Source organism: Tiliqua scincoides, chromosome 10 (genome assembly GCF_035046505.1).
Source record: "Tiliqua scincoides isolate rTilSci1 chromosome 10, rTilSci1.hap2, whole genome shotgun sequence".
NCBI classification, from domain to species: Eukaryota; Metazoa; Chordata; class Lepidosauria; order Squamata; family Scincidae; genus Tiliqua; species Tiliqua scincoides.
The window spans coordinates 14073696-14095997 of record NC_089830.1 but is presented as its reverse complement, the minus strand read 5'-3'; the positions used below and the strand labels follow the sequence as shown (position 1 = coordinate 14095997).

General features: G+C 47.4%; 1 pseudogene; it reads left to right on the top strand.

The window, feature by feature from the left end:
- Window positions 1–20196: 20196 nt before the first annotated feature.
- Window positions 20197–20313, top strand: LOC136661972 (5S ribosomal RNA; annotated as a pseudogene).
- The last annotated feature ends 1989 nt before the right edge of the window (window positions 20314–22302 follow it).

Here is a 22302-nt window from a genome sequence, read left to right as displayed (position 1 = left end):
TTATTTTATTTTTATTGCTTAAACAGAACCCCCCAAAAATAGCATTACATGGATACATGCTTATGAGTTACATACTTAAAAAAAGGGGGTGCGGAATGTATATTTATACACACACATATACAAAGTATCTGCATATCAACACTTCATGCAGCTTAGGTTATTATAGCAAGTAATGGCCTCCAGATCCTCAAATATATACAGTGGCGTAGCTAGGTCACTTGACAATTGGGGCCCATAAATTTTTGTCTCCTCATGCAACATAATTATTTAATTATTAATTAATCATATTAATTCTTTCACATTTTTATACCACCCTTCCTCTAAGCAGCTCAGGATGGTGTGTGTGGTTCCTCCTTTTATTTTGTCCTCACAACAACCCTGTGAGGTAGGTGAGACTGAGAGATAGTAATAGTCATGACATGAAGTGAGTAGTAATAATGGCCAGAAAATTAATGCAGTGAATATTTCCCCACAAGCAATAGATGAAATTCTGCATCAAATGGTCTCATGATGGTATTATTCCTAACATGATGGCATTATTCCTAAAAGCCACGCTTTCCAGAATTTTGGTCACTAGGGTGTCAACCCCCCCCCAGATGTCTCATTGGCCTGTTTTGAATTAAGGCAGTGGTTCTCTCATGTTTACACTGGGACCCACTTTTTAGAATGACAATGTCTGGGACCCACCGGAAGTGATGTCAGGAAAAATTCCTGGTCCTGATCAGTAAGTTGATGTAAAAATTGCCCTATCAGTCCAGCTACTCCATCAAAAAGATTCCCTATTGTCCCCAAAATGCCCAGCTCACAATATTGAAATACCCACAAGGCCCAAATGCTCTGACTAAAAGCCCCTCTCTGACCCTTGTCCAAGAATGATACCAGCCAGCATCTAATATCCTTCTCAGAAAACAAGCTGGCTGCAGTATGGCCCCAAGGATGAACAGAAAGCCATAAACAATGGCAAGAAACAAATCAGGATGAAAGGGTTAGGGTAAAAGGGATGTTGATAGAGCACCAGATCCTCTGCAATGGATAGGTCTGTAAACAAAGTGTCTATGCGCGTCAAACTGCCCTTCTCAAATCAACATCCTGAACTGATAACAAATGCCAAATGTTGTTCTTTTGCCTGTTGGTCTGTTAATTTTCCCATGGATGTTCTCCTCTCTTTGTGTGCTCTTGTACCCCTCCCCTATCTAGAATACCCTATAAAACCTGCATCATTGTAGTTTTTTGGGATCCTCCACCTGTGTGTGTGGGGGTCCCGTTTGCAAACGAGTAAAGGTTTACTTTTGTCAGAAGTCCTCTGAATTCTCCTGTCTGTTGTTTGCCGCTCCAAAAATCCGAACTAACAGTGTGCCCATTTGGCATCACTATTAATCTGTAAAGTTGGATTCACTGTGCAGGCATAACTCATTGACTGCCATATGTTCTGCATCATGTATGGGAAAGCCCCTAGCTCAGTGATAGGGCACGCGCTTTGTACATAGAATGACTTGGGTTCAATCCCTGGCATCTGCTGGTAGGGCTGGAAAGTGGATTTGACCCCTCTCGGAAATGCTGAAGAACCATCGCCAGTCAGAATAGGCAATGCTAAGTGAGATGGTATCGGGCAGTTTTGCACTCTCTCTGGGATTCCAGTGTTCATGATTATTACAGTTCTTCTTGCTGAGTTACTGCTCCCTGTGGGTACATCTGACATGTAGGAATGCCAGAAGAAAGTAAGGAATCCTGGGGCTTGTAGTTTGCCAAAGAGCATGCTACATAGGGCGGCACCAAGGCTGACTCCAGGTTGGAGGGGGCCATCAGTAAGGTAGGCAGATGTTGCCACGCCTGGTCCAAGGGACCTAACTGTCTGTTTTTCAATTCACAGCGCTTGTCAGGAGCACTGGCCGGTGGTGTTTGCCTGTGCCGATACAACCCTGCTCCTTGAAGCCCTGCTGTATGAGATGCGGGGAAAGCCAGAAGAGCAGGCAAGTGTGGTAAGAGCTGTGCTGTGGAACTGTGTCACGATTCCCTTCTCCCGGTAGCGTATGAGTATATCCTGCAGCTCCATGCAAGGAGAGAGAAGCCACGGGAGTTGGTACTGAGGGCAAAATCTACACACCAAAATTCACCCTGGAGAATATCAACTTCTTCAATATCAATGAATGTTAATATCCACAACAATCCAGAATATGATTTCAGGGTTTGAACCACAAGTGTGAATTACTGTCCCTCGTGCATGATGTGCTCTCCTTTTGTCAGGAAGGAAAGAGAGAACTGATTTCTGTTGGAGGGACTGCTCTTGATGTGGTATACTCTAGCACAGGGATTTTCAACCAGTGTGCCATGGCACATTGGTGTGCTGCCAGTGGTTCACAGGGGTGCTGCAGGAGTTTGGGAGAGGGTCATTTATCAGTAGGGCCGTTGGGGTGTGCAAGCCCCGCACCTGTAGTGCAATGTGCCTTGTTAATTGTCCAAAAACTGATGGTACGCCTTGACAATTTGAGCACCTTGTCAGTGTACCGTGAAATGAAAAGGGTTGAAAATCTCTGCTGTTGCTGACATCTTTGCAATGTAGCTCTCCATCCAATGCTGGGTTGTTGGCAGAGACCAAACCCCAAAAGATGCATTTTGCAGGAAAGCCGAGATCGGCAGCTTTGTATGAGACTTGAGTTCAAGACTCAGACATCAGTTAATTTAAGAAACATGCATGTGAGTTTGAGAGAATCCCATAGCTAGTCTGTCTAGCTCCATGGCCTTTTGAGGGGAAGGGGGAGAGAGAGCAGGAAGGAAGTAAAGCCTGAGGATTGTCCTCTAGGTATGCTTTACCAGAAGATAGAAAAGATAGAGAGAACACCTTATCCCACTACCATTATCTGCCTAGCCTTATGACCTCCCCGCTGGTACAGCTACAAGAGTACCACTTTGTTGCAAACTCCAATATGGGAGACCTGCCAAGAGACAATATGAAGTGCTCACTGCAGGTGAGAGATTTTTGAACTGTGGCTGAGTGAGAGACAAACCCATCTGACCCCATGGGGATGCCCTTTTCTTCAAGTCCTAGTGAAATGAGTGGAGGCTGTGAAAGAAAAAGAGGCAGGATCCATTCCTATCACTGGGGATTGTGCAGGAAACCTTCTGCCCAGCTGAGTTCATGAACAGGAAGGTGTATTTTTCTCCCTCGGTCAGGATTGGGCCAACCCTGCCTCAGCTGGAGTTTGGGTTGGTGAGGAAGTGAGGGGAAGGGGGTGGAGGACGAGCCCAGTCCCCGGTAGGTACCAGGAAGATTGCAGTGGAGGACTCCCCCTGCAGCTGAGAGAGATGAGCAGGTGCATACACACAGGATCTCACCCTCTGCTGCATGACATTCTGGTCCGGGAGAAAGAAGAAGCGGTAAAAGCACCGGGCATCTCTTTTTCCTTGTCTCCTAGCAACATGCCACCCAAGCCATGAGGAGCTTTCTCCGTGCTGCTGCCAACAAAAGAAGGGTGAGAGAGCAGTTTCCGAAGTTGCTTCTGACATTGCTGGGGCAAATCTCGGTCTCCTTGAAGGACGGCAACGATGTGAGGTAAGTTTTCTCTGCAAGAGATCTTTTGGGTTTTGGTGCTAGCTTTTGGATTGACCATGCCAGGTATTGAATCTGGAACACGGTGCTTGCAAGGCATGGAGGATACAACTCAGCCACGGCCACTTGCCCAGCATGTGGCCCTTTTTTCCTCTTGGACCACAGTGGCCAAACTCACTACCGGCACACACAGGAAAAGCAGTTCCTGTTTGGACTACATCTTTCCATTCCACCCAGGCGCCATGTGTAATCCTCCATGATTGGGGGATGCTCTGGGCAGTCACATCTGCTGCCAGGCATCCCAGAAGGCCACGTGACAGGACATTCAGGCACATGCGACTGCCCAGAGCATCTCTGTCTCCTGATCGTGGAGGACCACATGCAGCGCCCAGGCTGAACGGTAAGGTCTGCTCACCGGGCGCACAGATTTGTTGGAATCCCGGATTTGGCACCCAGGCCGGGGTTCCCTTGGACATGCGCTCATCTGGGAAATTGACCTTACAATCTCACACTCTCAAAATAAGAAGAATATTACTCCTGAGCCAGCAACTTGTTCCATTTCTGACTTAAATGAAACTCTTGGATTCTATAGAAGTGGGACCCTTAGTCACACTCCTGGTGTATCTGTGGCAGTGACCCTCCTGGTCTTACTTCTTTTATCTTGCTTGCAGAGAGCCGCTGAAAACACTCCAGCTTCTCTGTAACATCGTGAGAATCGTGACAGAGGAAACCGAGTGCTGGGATCAGCTGAGCAGTCCTCAATCTTTTAGTGAGGGATTGTCCAGCTTAGTAAGGTAGGAGGAAGACTGCTGGGTTTCTCAAAGAGTGTCAGATAGCTGAAGTTGTGGGATGTGAATGTGCATCATTTGTCTTCCACTGACATCTTTAGTGCCTCTTTTCCTTTTTCTTTCTTTTTTTTGCATGGTCCTGTTACCTATTCCAGGATTCTCCTCTCCAGCTCACACTCCTTGGTCCCTAGCATCATTCAGTTCCTTCTGCTTATCTTTGGGGCTGAAGAGCATGCATGGCTCTATGAAACAGCAGTGATGCTCTACCACAAGGTGAGGGGTACTGCAGTAGTTGAGAGGCTTCATTAGTGGCGATGCACCCTGCAGCCTTTCCCTGGATAGGATTACGCCAGTGGTTCCCAAACTGTGAGTTGTGGCTTCCCAGGGAGCCATGAAAACCAGCTAGGGAAGCCACAGAATCTTTGTGAAAAACCTGCCTCTATAGAATTGTAGCCTTAATGGAGAGCCACGGCCAATGGCCCAGTAGATCAAGAGAGCCATCAGTCAAAAAAGTTTGGGAACCACTGGATTAGGCCATGTAACTGCTATGGAAACCAATGGTCCTAAAGATTGGTTGGCATGTGGATGGCAAATTATGGGCACCATTACAGGGCATCAAATGATCAGTTAGAGTCTACTTGTGTTTACAGAGGGGTGTGTGAATTTTATACCCTCTGGGCTGGCTTTGCCCTGAATCTCTGACCTCAAGGTCAGGGAGACAAGGCATGTGAATGACTTGGAATTCACTCTTTGAGTCTTTGCTTCAGCTTGCAGAAGAGACTGTGATAGATGTTTCTGGGTGTGTCCAGGCAACTCTATGCTCTAAACTTCTATCCATTTCCTGTTCAGTTCAACTGATGCAGTTCCTTCCAGCAAATCTTGAGAATTGTGATGGCACTGCCAATGCAAGAGTTTTCTGGCTCCGCTCACAGAAATAAAGTTCCCAGGATGCTCTGAGGAGAGGAAATGGCTTTTCACCAAATTTAAACCAGTGATATAGCTGTGCCCTCTGCATCTGTATGTGGTGGATAAAGCCATGATCACTCATCTGCAAAGAGCTCAACAAGGTGAACCAAAGTGTTCATCCCAATTAATTTGCTTCTGTTGTCCTTCTTGGGCTTTCAGTTGCTCCTGAACCGTGTGAAGGAGCTTGGAAACATCATGTCAAAAGACTCTCTCCTTCAGTGGCTGGATCATGGGAAACTCGGGGTTCGGAAGCTGAGCCTCAGAGGACTTTCTTCCCTGATCTTTGAATCTGATTTGGTAAGTCATCCTCGAAAGACAGGGATAATAAAAATGTAACTCCTCAGATAGTTGGCCGGCACATGCACAGATTCCATTCTTGCATATCCACAGGGACTTTGACAGAAGATTGCTGGGATGGGTGTACTCCTCTCTGCACCTATCAGGTGGTGGGAACTCTGTAATAAGAGAAGCTGCACCCATGATAGCTCAGTTCCTCTTTATATGTGCATTTGCTTATGTTCGAGGGGCAGAATTGCTACCTACTTCTAGTTATCTGACTCTGTTCTCATTACCTGTGAATATTGTGCTGGTGCACTGGGATGGGGAGCAGTGCAGCTAAGAGCAGGCAGGCAGGTGGGGGCAAGAGAGGTTGCATGAGGAGGAGGAGAAGAGACAGTGGCCTCCTCGTGAGCAGAAGGCAGTGTTGGTGCTCTGCAGGGCTGAGAGGAAGAGACAGTATACAGTATATGGCCAACAGTATATGGAAGGAATGGGCGTAATTGCATCCAGTCAGTTTTTTAGAAAGTTGTCTACTTTAGGTCAGTTTTGGATACCAAAGGGACTTTGGGATTGGCCCATGGAGAATGGTTGGGCACACTTGTGTCCACTTCCTGACTTGCCCTACCATCTTGGGCACCATCTTGGGGACTTGCCGCTGAACCTTCAGAATGGCGATGATGAGAGGCCAATGGAAGGGTACCTGAGGGCTGCTCTGGGGCAAGCCTAGGTAAGGAGCCAAGAGTCAGGTTGAGGACGAGGACAGGTGAAGCTACCCCCTTCCCACTGCTGAACTAGGAGGCTTGTTGTTGGGTCAGCAACCTTGAACTAGTCAAGGGACAGCCAGCACAGAGGCGGAAGCATCAGATGTTGATGAGCCTTCGCTATCACCTAACCCTATAGACATCAGGTTCATAAAGTGCATAGAGTATATGTTGAAGAGGTTTCCCTGGAACCGAACCCCATGTTTCCCATAGGCTCAATGATTCAGTATCTGCTAACACGGTATCCACTCGATTTTCCAGGAACCTACCCTAGAGGATAACAAGAACTGACTGTATATATTTAAATGAGCCACCTCTTTTGTTTTAGATGAAGAGCCCCTGGTGCATACAGCTGGCTCTCTTCAATCAGCTGGGTGTGAGCGAGCCAGAAGCCCTCCCCAAAATTTTGGATGTGTTAGAGAGCACCTTGTCCTCTATCACAGGGGAGGAAGAAACCAGCTACATCAGAATGTTGTCTGCAACCTACTCTGCTCTTGTTGACCATGTGAGTGTTTTAGATTGTCATGTCAGACACTGTACAGGTGACCCATGGAGTTCCTTGGTACTGGGCACGCTATCAAGAGTGTGTGTGCTAAATTCAGGAGAAGAGACATGGGCTCCTCATCCTTGTAGCCACAGACAATGAAGGGCTAAAACCAGAAACAACATCTCTGTTGCACATTGTCACCAGTAATTTAGTGTTGGGAGAATTAGAACAGATATAAGAAAGTATTTATTTATTTATCTACCCACCCACTCAGTAACTGTAATTATTCTTTGTAACTCCTTACCACAGGATGTGGTGATGGCATCTGGCTTAGATACCTTGAAAAAGGGATTGGACAAATGTAAGGAGGAAGAGTCCATCACAGGTTACAAACCATGATTGGTGTGTGCAACCTCCTGCTTTTAGAAGCAGGCTACCTCAGAATGCCAAGTGCAAGGGAGTGGCACCAGCATGCAGTCTTGTGTGCTTCCTGAGGTATCTGGTGGGCCTGTGAAATACAGGAAATTGGACTAGATGGGCCTTTGGCCTGATCCAGCAGGGCTCTTCTTATGCTCTTATGAGAATAGAAACCTGGCAAGTATCAATCTCTGGTGACTCTTCCTATTTGTTTCCTATTTGCAGGAGGAAGCAAGCGTCCGTGCCCTAGTGATAAAGCACTTGTGGTTGCTTCGGAGCCGGAAGGGGAAACAGTGGCTCCCACATACAACAGAAGCAGCCATTTCTGAAATGGTGAACATTCTTGTTCATCTCCAGGATAAGAGTGAGGTGGTGGAGGTGAGTGGCCACCTGCGTGACTTACATTAGCAGGAGAGAGGAATCACCTCCAAGAGCAGGGACCAAGACTCTTGTTGCCGGGGGTGACCTGCCATTGACTGTTCTGGGAAATTCTCCCATGTTGTAGCTCAACTCTTGCTTGCTGTGCCCGTGGGGGAAGGATGATGCTAAGGATAGGCAGGGCAGGCCCAAGACCTCCTAAGGCAGCATGCCAAATATTGTCCCCCTTTAACTGATGATGTGCCAGTCTCTGTTCCTCCCCTTCCCCATGTTCTTGTTCAACTCTCTCCTGCCCTCCAGCTTTCTCTTCCTCTGCTCTTCTCTATCCCTTCTTCCCTTTCCAATGCAGGGAGTGGAAGGAGGAGGAGGAGGAGCAGTGGAGGTAGGCAGGCAGGCAGAGATGGGCAGCCCCACCAATCTGCGTTAGCTGGCCTCATGAATGGGCTGGCCCTGCTCAATGGTTTCTTGTACATGTTGGCTTCGCAACACTGACCACCGTCTTCGGCTTCATTCCCCCTGCAGGTCCTGTCTTGACTAATTTGCTTCCCTCTCTGCAGTGGCGTCACCAGGGTTTGTGTCACCCGGTGCGGGACGCCAGCGCATCACCCCTGTGATGGATCTCCTCCCATGCGACGGGGGGGGGGGCAATGCTTTGAGTGGCATTGTACCATCACCCCACCCCCGCTGTTTTTTTTATAACTTTTGATGGAAAAGAGCTAGTTTAAGGTTTGTTTCATTGAAGTTACATGAACTTCATACATGAAATTATGCTTTGATTGATATATAACATGATTGTATTATTTGGAAATACAAAGATTTTAAAAATTTGGGTGAGTAGTGGTATCACTCTCCGTGCACGTCACGCAGTGTGGCCCGCACCCATCTAGCAATGCCATTGCCATTGTTATATCTTGGCTTTCTGACATCAGAAAATATACAGGTCCAGTCTTGTTATACACGGATTTGACTCAGCATGAATGGCCACTGCAAATGAGAAGGAACGTGCTGATCCCTGGAGAAGGGGGAAAATGCATGCCTTTAAAATCAGTTTAAAAATCGGAACAGTTCTTTAACAATAGCCTCCTTAATGAGAGGGGAGGCAGCTGGCTGACAATCCATCAATCCTTCTCTCTCCGGGTGACCCCTCCCTTCCCCCTGAGCACATGAAAGAAAGGTGATCACTTTGCATTGGTGAAGGGAGGGGCGGAGTGAATTGGAGGACTGATTGATGGATTGTCTTCTTAATGATCTTACATCACAAAGATCAGCAAGGCTGTTTTTAAATCACCTGAGCCAAAAAACTTTTTTTAATTTTTTTTAAAAATTGATTTGCTATAGTATGTTTTTTTGCCATCCACTTAAGTGCTTGGAATGGAACTCACGCGAATAATGAGGCTTCACCTGTAGATCTAGCGCATGTTTTCCAGCTCAAAGCTGACATGAAACAAACCTGTTTCCAGTCCACTCAAAGTATCTGAGAAATAACCAGTTTCCACTGTATTACTCTTTTCTTGCAAGCTAGCTAGCTGAATGCTTGAATATTTTAGTTTTCCTATGTACGTACATTTGTACTCCGACCTTTCTCTAAGGATCACACAATGGTAGACGGAGATCTAGACATTTGCCCAGCATGCTTCAGTCCTAAATAGCTCTTTGATTAACCTCTCCAGGCCTTGTGTCTTGCTGGCACATCAGGGAGAAGGCGCCCCAACTCGGGGTGATAGGGTCCTGCTGCAAACGTAGACATAGGGTACCTTACAGCCTGATGCTATGCGGCCGCTGTGCTGATTGCTCAGGGCTGAGTGCGCTTTGTCTGCTGATTCCAATGTGCCATCATGTTAGAGAGGTTAACTGTGTGTGTGTGTGGGGGGGGTGAGATGGTTGGCCACCTTCAGTCTCGAAAGACTATGGTATAAGCTTACAGCAGGCGGTATTCCCAGGCGGTCTCCCATCCAAGTACTAACCAGGCCTGAGCCTGCTTAGCTTCCGAGATCAGACAAGATCGGGCATGTGCAGGGTAACAGACCTCTGAAAGACTTACCCGCATGGCATGACTCCTGTGCAGGGCTATACCAGCTACTTCATGGGACTCCTATGAGCTACACAAGCTACGTTGCCAGCTTTGGAGCCACTGGGGGCATGTACAGCTCAGAAAGGGATTTTGGGATCTAACTTTATCTATCCCACCTTGCTTCCCTCCCCCCTTTTTCAACCTCTCTGCTGGTGAGCTTGTGGCCAGGGACTTTCTTCAACCTGTTGGTGGTGGGGCATGGCTTTCTGGTGTACTGCTGTGCTTGTGTCAGTGCAGCACCTGTCAGGCTTCTGCACTGGTGGGGCTGCCTGTGTGCTGGTGTGTGTGACAGTATGCTGGTGTTTCCCCTGGCTAGGATTGTTTCCTGAGGTTTCCATAAGAAGCCTTCCATAGGAGAAAAATTCTTCTCCAGTGCAAAGGACGCCTTAGGACAGAGTTCTCCAAACTTTTTGGCCAGAGGGCCACATCAAATATCTGGCCCGGTATTGAGGGCCGGGAAAAAAATTTAAATGTAACATTTATATAAATAAATCAGAGATGGAACTTAGATGAGCGAATAAATAATGAATGGGCTCATTCATTCAACCTCTCCGGCCCTTCAGACCAGAAGCCACCCTCCAGACGCAACCAGAGCACTGTTCCAGTCATGTTCCGCCAAGTGGGCCAGAGGCTTTCAGGGAACAAGAGGCTGGTCGTGTGCCAGATAGAGGCTCTCCATGGGCCACATATGGCCCCCGGGCCAGGGTTTGGAGGCCCCTGCCTTAGGATATGAACTTTTTTGACTCCATGTGCTGCAGGAAGCAATGGCCTATCTCAGAGTGCTGGTCCCAAGAGTGAGGAGGTACGTGAAATCCCAAAGCCACGACCTTCACTTCGTGCTCTACCATGTTGCCAAACATTTGGTAAGTCTTTGTTGCTGCCTTCCCAGGGTACCACTTTAAATCCCACCTGTTCGTCAAGAATAGAGTAGAACTACTTACAAAGCTTTATCTTACTGAGCTTTAGCTCAACAAAACTCATACAGGTATAATATCATTAGCTGAGGATATTTCACCTTCAATTTTATTTCAGTGTGATGAGAATGGTCCTTTAAATTAAAGGAAAAACATCCTTTAACAATAGCCTCACTTACCATTGTAATCTCTCTCCAAGGGCTTAGAGAGGCTTCACTCCCAGGCAAGCAACCCCTGCCTTCCCCCTGGAGCACTGAAAAGAATACAAAGGGAAGTGATTATTGCCTCCCTCTTTGCATTCTTTCCCTGTGCTTCAGGTGAAGGGAAGTGTCACTGCCTAGGAGTGAGGCCTTTCTAAGCACCTGGAGAGAGAGAGAGAGAGAGAGAGAGAGAGAGAGAGAGAGAGAGAGAGAGAGAGAGAGATTGTCTGCTTTCTGCTTCTGCTCTCCCTCACAATGTTAAGTGAAGCTGTTTTTAAACCACTGAGAAAAGGGACATTGTTTTTTAAATGGATTTCATTTAGCATGATTTTTGGCATCCGCAGGGATTCTCAGAACGGAACCCTCATGGATGCCAAGACTCAACCTGTATAAATTTTCTCATATACCATGGGGAATTTCCACATCACACTATAAGGTAGTATGATGTTCGTTGTCCCATAGTCCTCTAGTGAAATTCATAGATGAGCATGGATTTGAACCCAGGTCTGCTTAGTCTACATCCAACTTCATGGGTTTCACTACTTGATTTGTGATAGAAGGGTGGTAGGATCAGTACAGAGTGTTCCCTTTGCACAAACATGCCTGATGCCAGTTCTCATTGTTATTTTCTGCAAGACCAAGACCTACAGCCCAGATCTCATTAGGGGTGCTGCTCTGAGCTGTGTGTTCCATCCTTGTGTGAAGGAGGCAGCAATATTCAAGGTGGCAGCTTGCTTTGTGGGTAAGTCAAGGAGCATCCCTCACTTCAGTGCTGAACATCAGCCCCCACCCGTTTCTCTAATCCAATAAGCAGTGTGACTGTTTCAAAGACACCCCCTCTTTTTCACCTGGCAGATCCTCCCAAACTGCAGAGCACCCCTGAAAACCATCCTAATTGTTGGAGACGATTTTTGCTTGTTTGTATTTTGGCAAAAGTGTATTTTGGCTTAAAAAACATTAGGTCAGCATTTGGCTGTGCGAGAACTTGTGATATCTGGGTGACTGAACAGAGAAGTCCCTTTGATTCAACAGGTCTCTTGGTGCAGAAACTAGAACCCAGTGCCAGGAACAGGGGACCACTGGCTTCTCTACAAGAATAGTTTATACAAGTGGTTCCCAAACTGTGGGTCAGGACCCACTGGTTGGTTGTGACCTGATGTTTGGTGGGTTTTATGTAGGAACATAAAACGGGTCATTTCCCCTTAAGGGGAGTGACCTAGTAATGGATGCCCCGGCAGTGCCACAGTAAACCAAAAGTCACTCCAATCTTCAGATCGGAGTGAAATGAAGCTTGGGGGAGACCCGCAGAGAGAGCTGCAGGCCTCTCGGACCCTCTCCAAGGCTGGCAGACCCCCTCAGGTACGCAAGCCTCTGGGTGCCTGCGGCACCACTACCACTGCGGCGCCACTGGGGCACATCCCCTCTCTCAGTCCCTGCCACTTACAAGCAGTTCTTGGACTCCCAGCGAGTTTGAGAACCGCTGAGCTATTTCCTCAAGCCCTGAGGCTATTCAAAAATCAGATACTGTAGTTACATATTACCCTACAAAGAGCCCAACTGCTGCAGTTTGCAAGCACGTGTAAATATAGGGAGATAAATGTTTCAGGGTCTTTTTCTGGTTATTATCCCTTATAAATAAATAGATTTTTCTTTCTAGACCTCTTTTTTTAAAGTCTGGTAAACCTAAGTGGGTCCTGATAGAGTATCGTTTAAAAAAGTGGGTCCTAATGCTTAAAAGATGCCCCTTGTTTATTGCCTCTCGGTACAGTACATGTGCCCCACAGGGAGAACACTGGTCTCAGCTCACAACCTCCTAAGGCAGTGACTCTCAAACTACTAGCACCAGGACCTCCTTTTTAGAATGAGAATCTATCAGGACCCACCGGAAATGATGTTCTGAAGTGACATCATCAAGCAGGAAAATCTTTCTTTCTTTCTTTATTTTAATAAATGCAAATACAAACAAATTAAAAAGAATAAAGATATTACAAGTTGTGTGGCAAGTGTGGAGATCTCAAACTACATTTTTTTGTTCTATTACTACAAATCATACAAAAAAGTTAGTCATCACATCTTAAACAATCTACACTTATTTAAAATGTACATTTTCAAAAGAAAAAGAAAAATGAGAAAAACATAAAAGTTAAATCCCCTATCTACTCATCAAAGCCATCGATTATTTGACCCACTCTCCCTTCAATGCGCAGGAAGTCCATGAATGGTTTCCAATTGTCCATAAAAGTTTTTACTGGCTTATCTTTAAGAAGTATTGTAAGTTTATCCATTTCTGTCAAATTCAATACCTTTAGCCAGTGTTCTTCCACTACAGGTATCTCTGGAACTTTCCAGTATTTGGCATACAATATTCTTGCAGCAGTTGTCATCTATAAAAACATAGTTTCATAGTCTTTCTGAATTGAATCATCCAATATTCCCAACAAAATAGTGTCTTGTTTCATCTGTAAATTTACCTTAAATGTCAACTGCATTTGCTGGTCTATCAAAGTCCAATATATTTTTGCTTTTGTACAAGTCCACCACATATGGTAGAACATTCCTTCTTGTCTTGTACACTTCCAACATCTATTTGGTATATTAATACATTTTTGCCAGTTTACCTGGAGTCAGACACCATCTATACATCATTTTATAAAAGTTCTCTAAGATTTGCATTCAATAAGCAGGAAACGTTTTCACAGTCATAGGCTGCAATCCTACCCGTGCTTATCCAGGAGTAAGTCCCATTTACTGTGTTACATTCTAGCCTGTAAAAAGTACAAGTTTGTCACATTTCCCCAAATGGTAGCATCAAGTCTAATATAATAAAAACAAAATATTGAAATGATATGGGGAGCCACCTGAAATTGGCTCTCGGTTCACCTAGTGGGTCCTGACCCACAGTTTGAGAAACACTGACCTAGGGAGATCTCTGGCAGTCCTAGGTGCTGTCTTGACAGTCCAAGAATCAACATTCCGTCCATTGTCGATGGCAACACCATGAAGGAAGTCCCAAAAGGCATCCCCTGAGCACTGAAGCTGTCCTTCAAGATGGGTCTCTCCAGAGGTCTCATGGCACTTTACAACCACTTCAGAGCACTCCCTCATAAGCTAATACTGATTCAGGTTGGTTTTCCAAGAGTAACTTCCTATTTATTCCACTGTCTCTCTAGGACACCTGGCTCATATTAATGGGAGCTTCCTAAGAGAAGAAGATTTTCCTGCCTACTTCATGTGTAAGTGAGGAGTGCAGCTTTGCCCTTTAATAAACTCCCTATATTTTTTAAGGATTTTGTGGTCCAAGTTCATCCAGGAGGGAGCAGGTTCATCACTGGTCTCTGATAATCTCATTACATGACTGTTTTAACTTCCAGAAGAAAAGGAACCCACTAGATTTTGGGGCTCTCTGTTCACCAAGGAGGGAGGGTCCCCAAGGTAGCCTCCTTCTGACTCAGCTCCCTAGGTGGCAGAGAAAGCTATCATTTTTTCCCAGTTAATCCCAAACGGACCAATAGGAAGAATAGAGTGGACAGCAAGAGATCAAGGGCCGTCACTAACTGCTAGGCTTTGAGTCCTTTTAACCCTTCTCTTTCATCACAATTTACATTCAAATACACATTTTTTAGGGGGAGGGGAACAAAAACAGTGCACAATTATTGTGTACCTTGGTATCTGTTGATTTTGTTTTGCTTTTCTATTGACCTTATTGGGGGGGGGGGTTGTTTAAACTTCATGATTTATTTATTGTATTTTGATATATTTTTAAGTTCATTGTAATTTGTTTTTTTCTGGAATTTTAATTTGTGATTGTGACCCACCCTGGACTTCCTGTTGTTCTGGAGAAGGGCAGGATAGAAATCTATTGAAAAAATAAATAAAAATTACGTGAAGCTGTCTTTTTCTGCCCACTCATAAGGCACAGTTAGATAGAGAGGTCAAAAAGCAGAGAGGGCAGTGGTGGCTTGGGATGGACTGAGGAAGTTGGAAAGAAAAGGGGATTTCCCGTGCATGGAGATAGGCACAAACAAATAAGAGAACAAAACAGACTTTGTAGTTAAAAGAAGAAAAAGGTCCAGCAGGCATCTCTGATTGATTGGCCTTCTCTCTCACCCATTCAGGTCTTGAAAGCAGGGATGTCAATGAGGAAGGCAAAGTGGTTGGTGCTGCCACCAAGGCCATTTTACAGCGGGTCTTCATCAAGCACAGCAAAAAAGGCATCCAGGGCTTTATGTGCCACTGTGCCAGGCTGTGTTTGCCAACTGGAAAGCACCCACCAGAATACTACAAGGAAGATCTGGTGAGTACAGTATGTGCTTTGAATTCGCAATCAGTCAAATACCTGCAGAATCATGACCATGGCTGATGTGGAAGTATAAACCAGATTTAGGCCCTGGAATTCAGCAGTGTCGGAATGAGTGTTCTGGTGTCACTAGGTGCTTTCTGTCTGTCACAGAAGGGAGCATATCACATATTAGCATAATACTTCATTAGCTCCTAAAGTCTTGACTGGAATTCAGACTCCTGAGAGTCTAAATAAAAAATGCCCATCTAAACACCTGGCAGAGTGTGAAAATTGACATATTAATTAATTAAAAAATACAATTTTCAGTTGAGCCCTGAAGCTAAATACTCTCTTAACAAAAGACAGAAGAAAAGAGGGAAGACCCTTTGATTCAGCAGCACAAGGAAGATTTTGACACAAATGATTTCGTGCAAGGAATTGTTGGCCTTGGTCTCCTCTGCTCACCCTTTTCCTTCTTCTCTTTATTTCTTTGCCTCTCTTTTGCACTGTCTCTCTGTCTGCCTCTGCCAAATTCCCTCCTGTTTCCCTTACTCTTTGCAAGATCATCCGCTCCCTAGTCTGATCATGGAAGAGGGTCACCTTGGGCAGTCATTCTCTGAACACCTTGGGTGCCATCTGTGCTGAGGTGGGGTGGGCTACTTCTGCTGAGAGGATCTCCTTGGCTGTGGTGCCCTACCTGTCAAATGCTCTCCCAATGGAAGCTCATCTGGTTTCTACCTTGTCTGATTGGGTACCAGGCAATAACCATTTTTATTTTGCAAGGTGCTTAACTGGGTTAGAATAGATGGTTTTAGTGCTGCCACTTTATCTGCTGTTTTTATCTTTGTGTTGCCTCACTCTTATGAGGTAATTTGTTTTCTTATTAAATTTACTTTTAAACATTTCTATCCTGCCTTCCTTGCCTCTAAAAAGCAAACCAACAAAGAAAAAAATGAATTAAAAAGCAAAACAATATAGACAGTGTTGGTTGCCATTACTGAGTTAGGTGATCAGTGGCCGTGCACTGAGCAGGGGTTTGAAATAAGAGCCCAATCCTAAACCCTCCGAGCAATGGCACTGGGTGTCACAAACGTACTATAAGGCACATCTACATCACCCAGTGAGGAATGTCCATGAGCCCTGGGCCTCAGCGCCAAGTTGAGATGCCAGGGCTGTTGGCAACCTACAGTCTCGAAAGACTCTGGTATCGCGCTCTGAATGGTGGTTCTGGAACAGCATCTAGTGTGGCTGAAAAGGCCGATTCGGGAGTGACAATTCCTTCCACACCGGGAGCAAGTGCAGTCTGTCCCTGGTCTGTCTCCCTGGCTGTGGGCCTTCCTTCTTTGCCTCTTTGCCTCAGTCTGTTGGCCAAGTGTCTCTTCAAACTGGGAAAGGCCATGCTGCACAGCCTGCCTCCAAGCGGGCCGCTCAGAGGCCAGGGTTTCCCACCTGTTGAGGTCCACTCCTAAGGCCTTCAGATCCCTCTTGCAGATGTCCTTGTATCGCAGCTGTGGTCTACCTGTAGGGCGCTTTCCCTGCAGGAGTTCTCCATAGAGGAGATCCTTTGGGATCCGGCCATCATCCATTCTCACGACATGACCGAGCCAATGCAGGCATCTCTCAGGACTGTGTTGTTTGGAACTTTGTCCTGCCAGGTGATGCCGAGGGTGCGCCGGAGTCAGCACATGTGGAAAGCGTTCAGCTGCCTCTCCTGTTGTGAGCGAAGAGTGCACCCAAAGGTAAGTCACGACCCCAGGTGGTGGTGCAGGTTTTTGGGGAGGGGGAAGGCATTCCGGGGCGGGGTGCAGGAGTGACAGGCCCAGGGAGGGGTGGGACTGGTGAAGATTCTTTCCTCCATGTCAGGCTGCAAAGTGGCGGTTCAGCCAGCGCAGACTTGAGTAGCCCCATTGCGGGGCCTGTGCCCTGGCTTGCCCCTGCTCTTCAAGTTCCCTTCCAACTCTAACAGCATATGCTTCTTCCATTCTTCAAATGAATAAAATCATTCCTCATCTTTCCAGGAGCTCCCTGCTGGATCTCAATTGGATCCCTGCAAATGACACACGGAAGCTGACACCTGTGCCCAGCGGCAGTCTTCCGTCCCTTCTCTCCCTCCTGTAGTTCACCAGGTGAGCCGGCAGATTTTTCAAAGCACGCTTGGAGCTTGATTGGCTCTTCTTGTTTCACAGACTGCTAAGCAGCACTGCTGCCACCTTTTTCTCTGGCTGTGCTCCTGGGCTTGTCTTAGGAGCACAAAGATCTCCCATTTCCTTTCTGATGGTCAGAGCAGAGCCCTTGACGAAGGCTGGGAAGGTCCGTGGATGTTCAGAAGCAAGAGTTGGCTAAACCCCTAAAAGAGACAAAGGGCACAATCCTAACCGTGCCTTGGGCCACAAGTTTATTGCGCCGGCCCGGGAGGGTCGCTAACGTGCCAGAAGCCACAAGGAGATGCGCCAACACATGGAGGCTGAATCCAGCCTCTGTGGCGGCTTCCCTGCTGAGTCTTGCGATGGCCTGGGTGGGCCGATGCAAGAGTGAAAGGTAGGCGTGGGGGAGGCAGTGGGCGTCAGGGAGGAGGCAGGACAGAGGCATTCCTGGGTGGGGTGTGGGTGAGCAGTGGACAGCCCCGGGGGTGGGTGGGGGTGGGCGGGCAGAGAGAGATAGTTGGGCTGGGATCCGGCAGTTATGCCAGATCCCAACCCCTGTTCCCAGGGAGAACGGAGCAGTTTGAAGCCACTGTGCTCTCCTCCAGAGGTGGCACAAATTCAAGGAGACCCATACTGGCCAGCAGCTGTTACCCAGGGGTAAAGCGAGAGACAAGGGCAAGGATGGGAGAGTGGAGGCAAATGTAGGGGTAGGAGCTAATAAATAGGCCAGGCCTGAGTAGATCTGGGATGGGATGGGCACATTGGTGTGGGTTCCGTCCCCCTTCTTGAGTTTTCAGCCTCTCTGCTCCTCTTTCTTGCAGATCCCCCTGTCGTCATGCTGTTGGTGCAGCCGCAAACGGTCGCCGAGGGTGGCAAAGTGAGCTTTCTCTGCACGGCCACCTCCAACCCGGAGCTGACAGGCGACAGGTAAAAAGGCCAACAGACTCCAACCTCCCAGAGATCACACAGCAATAGTGATGTTGCTACGATGCCCTCTACTGGCAGCTTTGGGGATTACAATGAGCCGGGCTCGTCTGATGCCAGTGCATGCCTTCGCAGGTGGGCCAAAGGAGGTGTGCCCATTCCGGAGGCCAACGGGGACAGCAATGAGGCGATAGTCAATCAATCGTTTTTCATGGAGCCCGTGTCGTGCGAGGGCTCGAATGCCGTCGGCAGCACACTGGTGGATGTGCATTGTAAGTGAAGGAGGCAGGTTGGGTCTGTGTATCCTGGGATAGGTGGGAACACTTTGGAAGAGGAGGATGGACAAGGAGATGACGAGGGTGACCTTGGTGCCAGATTGGTGCCAGATACTGAGTGTGGGCAGGTCAGATGTGGGGCTCCCCCCACCAGGATCTTCTCTCCTGTAACCCCACTTGCCATTCCAGCAGGTAGACCTCAAAGGCCTCCCACCTGCGACCATCATTGTGGTAAAAATTAGGCATTTGTGCCATATTTTTGACACATTCACAGCTGAGTTTGCACCCAATTAGAGCGAGGTGACTAATATATCCATTACCTTTGCATCAATTTGCATATGAGTAAAAATAACCATTTCTGAAGCAAGAAAGCATGCTTAATTTGTTTTTTTATATTATGCACACGGATCAAGACCCTTAATTGACTATAAAGCTCCCCCCAATTAATTTTATAAGTACTTGTATGAAGCAGCACAGGCAGATGTGTATCTACATACAAATTTTTTGAAAACAAACTATTTAATACATGCATAAACACACGTTCATTCACACTATTGAAGACAACAGTGTATAAAACTGCAGATTTTAAGAAGAATGTTTAATGAACTGCTTGTCAACCAAAAAGCCATTCACAAAGAAGGCAAGCGCTGTCTTTAAAAGAAAAAAAAGAAAATCCACTCCTGGGACCTTCTGCATGGAAAGCAGGTCTCTACTACTGAGCGATGGGCCCCCCTAACCCCTGTTTTCCTCTTTTTTCCTGCAGTTGGAGCCCGCCTTATCTCCCAGCCCAAGCCCCTGACTGTAGGTGTTGGTTCTGATGCCTCTTTCAACTGTACCTGGGCGGGGAGTCCACCTCTCACCCTAGCCTGGACCAAGAAGGAGTTCAGGTTCCCAAGTTGTGTGTAATTTACCAAACACAAATCTGGGAACACCAACCTCTACCCCCTCCTGTTGTCTCGTAGCACAGTGGGCCAGGTGGAAGACCATGGTGGTAGTAAGAGAGATATAGAACCTTTGCTTTATTCTGACTGTCTGCCAAGGTCAACGGGGGGCACCCCTTTCTGCCTTCCTCCCCACCTGAACTGAGCCTGTGAACACACAGGACACAGTTTTGGTTGTGGCACCAGGAGACCCACCCACTTTGAATCCTCAGAAAAATTGTGAAGCCCTTCTGTCCAAACAGGCCTTCAGTTTAGGATGTTCTGTTCCCTGGTTAGATAACTGAGGCCGGGTATCCTTTTTTGGGCTGGAAAAAGAGCACTGATCCCTTCATTTCAGTAAATAAATCTGAATTCACTTGTACCCACAGGTGTCGAGCAATGGAAACGCGCTACACCTCAAGGCTGTGACGCAGGAAGATGCCGGCACGTACGTCTGCAAAACCATCGTGCCACGCATTGGAGTGGCTGAGAAGGCACTAGCTGTGAATGGTGAGGGGTCTTGGAACCAGGTCATGCACAGCAACCTATTGCAGTGAGCCTGGCGGAAATCTGACCAGACCTGATTGCATCCGTCATTTTTGTCTTTTCCTCAGGGCCGCCCATTATCAGCGCGGAACCAAGCCTGCAGACTGCAGAGGGGGCCAAGGCACAGCTGGAGTGTTTGGTGGGGAGCGTCCCACCCCCCGACAGGATTGTAAGTGCTTGACTCGCCTTTGCCCTCCACCCTCATGCCTTAACCAGGCCTGAATGTACCAGATGGTCCTCCTTATCCATGGAGTTGTGATCCATGGAGTTGACTCAACATGGATTGCAAGCCCACACTGGAGCAGCAACTGTTGCCCTGCACATGCCTGATCTCATCTGATCTCGGAAGCTAAGCAGGGTCAGGCCTGGTTAGTACTTGGACGGGAGACCGCTTGGGAATACCGGGTGCTGTAGGCTTCTACCATAGTCTTTCGAGACTGAAGGTTGCCAACCACTGGAGGACCTCAGAGGACCTCCCAGGCATGACTGGAAGTCGTGTCTAGGAGGTCTTCTGAGTTCAGCCAGAGCCTTTGGAGAGGCACTTCCAGGTTTTCACAAAATGTCTTTCTGAAGACTCTGGCTGACCTTCTGAGGTGCGAGGAGGTAGCCCGCAGTGTCCCTGCACCTCATAAAGCCTCCTGGAGACCTTCTGGAGTCCTGAAGGCACCCCTGGTTTTCAACCAAAGCTGGAAGTGCTTTTCAAAGACCTTCTGAGGCTTGGGCAGGCTGTGTACAACCTCCCCTCACCTCAGAAGGCCAGCCCCAGTCTTTGGAAAGGCAGTAGGGTATGTCATATGCCAAAGAAACCAGATATTATTTGTGAAGTTGGATGAAAAGGTGGAATGCATGTGTGCCAAAGTAGTTAGAATGTAGAGTTATTGAACCCATGATTTTAAACCCACACTGCTTAGTTCAGGGTTCTTAACCCTTTTACTATTACAGACCCCCCACCCCCCATAGATTGCCCAGTGTGTCCCCATACCTTCTTCACTAGTCTGTAGGAATCAGCATCATCACCAGTCCTATTAGGTACCACTATTTTGTCAGCAGCGGGGTTTTACTTTACATATGGATAGCAAGGATCAGAATGCCTCAATCTGCATTGACAGTGGTGATACTTAATAATCTTATCCATATAAATAATGGTAATAGTTAATCACCTAATCTAACAACAATTTTTTTTAATTGTTCAGAGATTGAGAGCACAATCCTAACCAGGTCTACTCAGAAGTAAGTCCTATTTTGTTCAATGGGGCTTACTCTCAGGAAAGTGTGGTTAGGATTGCAGCCTGAGTCCCATACCTCCCTCATTGGGTTCTGGTACCTCCAAAGGGTATGGATAACCCTGGTTAAGAATCCCTAGTTTAGATTTTCCCACAAAACCTTGGAAGGTTCTGAATGGCCAATCGTCCCCGTAGCGTCTAGAGTCGATCCTTGGGCTTGGTACCCATCGGGCACGAGGCTAACCAGGTGTACTCAGAAGTAAGTCCTATTTTGTTCACTGGGGCTTACTCTCAGGAAAGTGTGGTTAGCATTGCAGCCATCATCTTCTACCTGTCCAGGCTTCTGATTTGCCCCCCTGTCTCTTTGCAACAGGCCTGGTCGTGGGGTGAATGGGTGCTGGATGCTGGCTCGCTAGATCGGTTCACGGTGGACACCATAGTGACCGACCAAGGGGTGCTCTCTGCTTTGCTGATCAACCCAACGCATGACAGCGACTTCACCTTGGCCTACAACTGTACCGCATGGAATCGCTTTGGCGCACGTTCCGCTACCGTCAGCTTATGCCGCCAAGGTAAGATTCCCCATCCCCCTCTACTAATTTCACCAGGAACAAGCTTCATGGTGAACTCACTGGGGCCCTGCCAGATCTCCTGTTTTCAAAGCAGAGAGATCCAAGTGCAGAGCCCAGCAGAGCAGTGAAACTCACCTTAGCAAGCCACTGTCTCTCTGTACAGCATACTTTGGCAGGGATTGTTGGGAGAATAAAAGGGGATAATCTCCAGCTTGAGACTGAGGTCCTGGAGGGGGAGGGCAGAATACTGATGTGACACAACATGACCTTGACTTTCATCCCCCCTTGGGCAGTGGTTCCCAAACCTTTCCAACTAGCAGTTCCCTTGACCTACTGGGCCATTGGCCACAGCTCCCCATTAGGGCTACAATCCTATAGTGTATAGGGTGGCAGATTTTCACCAGGATTCTGCATCTCCTCTGGCTGGATTCCATGGCTTCCCAGGGAGCCTCAGTTTGGGAATCACTGCACTTGACGTTCATCAGTTTGCTCTTTCAGCTGTGTTCAGCCTGGGCTGATGCAAGCCTCTGGGGTGGGCGGGAAGGAAGGTGGGGAGGGAGGCATTCCTGGGTGGGGGGAGGGCGGGCGGTGGGGAGCGGGAGGTGGGGCTG